Below are 4,546 nucleotides of genomic sequence, written 5' to 3'. Positions count from 1 at the left end.
AATATGTCAGATCTAGAGTTCAGAATGACAATTCTCAAGGTTCTAGCCGGGCTCGAAAAAGGCATGGAAGATATTAGAGAAACCCTCTCGAGAGATATAAAAGCCCTTTCTGGAGAAATAAAAGAACTAAAATCTAACCAAGGTGAAATCAAAAAAGCTATTAATGAGGTGCAATCAAAAATGGAGGCTCTAACTGCTAGGATCAATGAGGCAGAAGAAAGAATTAGTGATATAGAAGACCAAATGACAGAGAATAAAGAAGCTGATCAAAAGAGGGACAAACAGCTACTGGACCACGAGGGGAGAATTCGAGAGATAAGTGACACCATAAGACGAAACAACATTAGAATAATTGGGATTCCAGAAGAAGAAGAAAGTGAGAGGGGAGCAGAATGTATACTGGAGAGAATTATTGGGGAGAATTTCCCCAATATGGCAAAGGGAACGAGCATCAAAATTCAGGAGGTTCAGAGAATGCCCCTCAAAATCAATAAGAATAGGCCCACACCCCGTCACCTAATAGTAAAATTTACAAGTCTCAATGACAAAGAGAAAATCCTGAAAGCAGCCCGGGAAAAGAAGTCTGTAACATACAATGGTAAAAATATTAGATTGGCAGCTGACTTATCCACAGAGACCTGGCAGGCCAGAAAGAGCTGGCATGATATTTTCAGAGCACTAAACGAGAAAAACATGCAGCCAAGAATACTATATCCAGCTAGGCTATCATTGAAAATAGAAGGAGAGATTAAAAGCTTCCAGGACAAACAACAACTGAAAGAATTTGCAAATACCAAACCAGCTCTACAGGAAATATTGAAAGGGGTCCTCTAAGCAAAGAGAGAGCCTACAAGTGGTAGATCAGAAAGGAACAGAGACCATATACAGTAATAGTCACCTTACAGGCAATACAATGGCACTAAATTCATATCTCTCAATAGTTACCCTGAATGTGAATGGGCTAAATGCCCCTGTCAAAAGACACAGGGTATCAGAATGGATAAAAAAACAAAACCCATCTATATGTTGCCTCCAAGAAACACATTTTAAGCCCGAAGACACCTCCAGATTTAAAGTGAGGGGGTGGAAAAGAATTTACCATGCTAATGGACATCAGAAGAAAGCAGGAGTGGCAATCCTTATATCAGATCAATTAGATTTTAAGCCAAAGACTATAATAAGAGATGAGGAAGGACACTATATCATACTCAAAGGGTCTGTCCAACAAGAAGATTTAACAATTTTAAATATCTATGCCCCCAACGTGGGAGCAGCCAACTATATAAACCAATTAATAACAAAATCAAAGAAACACATCAACAATAATACAATGATAGTAGGGGACTTTAACACTCCCCTCACTGAAATGGACAGGTCATCCAAGCAAAAGATCAGCAAGGAAATAAAGGCCTTAAATGACACACTGGACCAGATGGACATCACAGATATATTCAGAATATTTCATCCCAAAGCAACAGAATACACATTCTTCTCTAGTGCACATGGAACATTCTCCAGAATAGATCACATCCTCGGTCCTAAATCAGGACTCAACAGGTATCAAAAGATTGGGATCATTCCCTGCATATTTTCAGACCACAATGCTCTAAAGCTAGAACTCAACCACAAAAGGAAGTTTGGAAAGAACCCAAATACATGGAGACTAAACAGTATCCTTCTAAAGAATGAATGGGTCAACCGGGAAATTAAAGAAGAATTGAAAAAAATCATGGAAACAAATGATAATGAAAATACAACGGTTCAAAATCTGTGGGACACAACAAAGGCAGTCCTGAGAGGAAAATATATAGCGGTACAAGCCTTTCTCAAGAAACAAGAAAGGTCTCAGGTACACAACCTAACCCTACACCTAAAGGAGCTGGAGAAAGAACAAGAAAGAAACCCTAAGCCTAGCAGGAGAAGAGAAATCATAAAGATCAGAGCAGAAATCAATGAAATAGAAACCAAAAAAACAATAGAACAAATCAACGAAAGTAGGAGCTGGTTCTTTGAAAGAATTAATAAAATTGATAAACCCCTTGCCAGACTTATCAAAAAGAAAAGAGAAAGGACCCAAATAAATAAAATCATGAATGAAAGAGGAGAGATCACAACTAACACCAAAGAAATACAAACTATTATAAGAACATACTATGAGCAACTCTACGGCAATAAATTTGACAATCTGGAAGAAATGGATGCATTCCTAGAAACACATAAACTACCACAACTGAACCAGGAAGAAATAGAAAGCCTGAAGAGACCCATAACCAGTAAGGAGATTGAAACAGTCATTAAAAATCTCCAAACAAACAAAAGCCCAGGGCCAGACGGCTTCCCGGGGGAATTCTACCAAACATTTAAAGAGGAACTCATTCCTATTCTCCTAAAACTGTTCCAAAAAATAGAAATGGAAGGAAAACTTCCAAACTCATTTTATGAGGCCAGCATCACCTTGATCCCAAATCCAGACAAGGATCCCACCAAAAAAGAGAGCTATAGACCAATATCCTTGATGAACACAGATGCGAAAATACTCAACAAAATACTAGCCAATAGGATTCAACAGTACATTAAAAAGATTATTCACCACGACCAAGTGGGATTTATTCCAGGGCTGCAAGGTTGGTTCAACATCCGCAAATCAGTCAATGTGATACAACACATCAATAAAAATAAGAACAAGAACCATATGATACTCTCAATAGATGCTGAAAAAGCATTTGACAAAGTACAGCATCCCTTCCTGATCAAAACTCTTCAAAGTGTAGGGATAGAGGGCACATACCTCAATATCATCAAAGCCATCTATGAAAAACCCACCGCAAATATCATTCTCAACGGAGAAAAACTGAAAGCTTTTCCGCTAAGGTCAGGAACACGGCAGGGATGTCCATTATCACCACTGCTATTCAACATAGTACTAGAGGTCCTAGCCTCAGCAATCAGACAACAAAAGGAAATTAAAGGCATCCAAATCGGCAAAGAAGAAGTCAAATTATCACTCTTCGCAGATGATATGATACTATAAGTGGAAAACCCAAAAGACTCCACTCCAAAACTGCTAGAACTTATACAGGAATTCAGTAAAGTGTCAGGATATAAAATCAATGCACAGAAATCAGTTGCATTTCTCTACACCAACAGCAAGACAGAAGAAAGGGAAATTAAGGAGTCAATCCCATTTACAATTGCACCCAAAATCATAAGATACCTAGGAATAAACCTAACCAAAGAGACACAGAATCTATACTCAGAAAACTATAAAGTACTCATGAAAGAAATTGAGGAAGACACAAAGAAATGGAAAAATGTTCCATGCTCCTGGATTGGAAGAATAAATATTGTGAAAATGTCTATGCTACCTAAAGCAATCTACACATTTAATGCAATTCCTATCAAAGTACCATCCATCTTTTTCAAAGAAATGGATCAAATAATTCTAAAATTTATATGGAACCAGAAAAGACCTCGAATAGCCAAAGGGATATTAAAAAAGAAAGCCAACGTTGGTGGCATCACAATTCCGGACTTCAAGCTCTATTACAAAGCTGTCATCATCAAGACAGCATGGTACTGGCACAAAAACAGACCCATAGATCAATGGAACAGAATAGAGAGCCCAGAAATAGACTCTCAACTCTATGGTCAACTAATCTTCGACAAAGCAGGAAAGAATGTCCAATGGAAAAAAGACAGCCTCTTCAATAAATGGTGTTGGGAAAATTGGACAGCCACATGCAGAAAAATGAAATTGGACCATTTCCTTACACCACACACAAAAATAGACTCAAAATGGATGAAGGACCTCAATGTGCGAAAGGAATCCATCAAAATCCTTGAGGAGAACACAGGCAGCAACCTCTTTGACCTCAGCCGCAGCAACATCTTCCTAGGAACAACGCCATAGGCAAGGGAAGCAAGGGCAAAAATGAACTATTGGGATTTCATCAAGATCAAAAGCTTTTGCACAGCAAAGGAAACAGTTCACAAAATCAAAAGACAACTGTCAGAATGGGAGAAGATATTTGCAAACGACATATCAGATAAAGGACTAGTGTCCAGAATCTATAAAGAACTTAGCAAACTCAACACCCAAACAACAAATAATCCAATCAAGAAAGGGGCAGAGGATATGAGCAGACATTTCTGCAAAGAAGACATCCAGATGGCCAACAGACACATGAAAAAGTGCTCCATATCACTCGGCATTAGGGAAATACAAATCAAAACCACAATGCGATATCACCTCACACCAGTCAGAATGGCTAAAATCAACAAGTCAGGAAATGACAGATGCTGGCGAGGATGCGGAGAAAGGGGAACCCTCCTACACTGTTGGTGGGAATGCAAGCTGGTGCAGCCACTCTGGAAAACAGCATGGAGGTTCCTCAAAATGTTGAAAATAGAACTGCCCTATGACCCAGCAATTGCACTATTGGGTATTTACCCTAAAGATACAAACGTAGTGATCCAAAGGGGCACGTGTACTCGAATGTTTATAGCAGCAATGTCCACAATAGCCAAACTATGGAAAGAACCTAGG

General features: G+C 38.8%; 1 protein-coding gene across 2 annotated transcripts in view; it reads left to right on the top strand.

Moving 5' to 3' along the window:
- TAFA2 (TAFA chemokine like family member 2) overlaps positions 1-4,546 on the top strand; it is a 482,836-nt gene that overhangs the window by 336,341 nt on the left and 141,949 nt on the right. The gene's annotated exons all lie outside the window — the stretch shown is intronic.

Source organism: Mustela nigripes, chromosome 6 (genome assembly GCF_022355385.1).
Source record: "Mustela nigripes isolate SB6536 chromosome 6, MUSNIG.SB6536, whole genome shotgun sequence".
In the NCBI taxonomy this organism is placed as follows: Eukaryota; Metazoa; Chordata; class Mammalia; order Carnivora; family Mustelidae; genus Mustela; species Mustela nigripes.
Note: the sequence above shows the minus strand (reverse complement) of the source record. Positions and strands in the feature narration are given on the sequence as shown.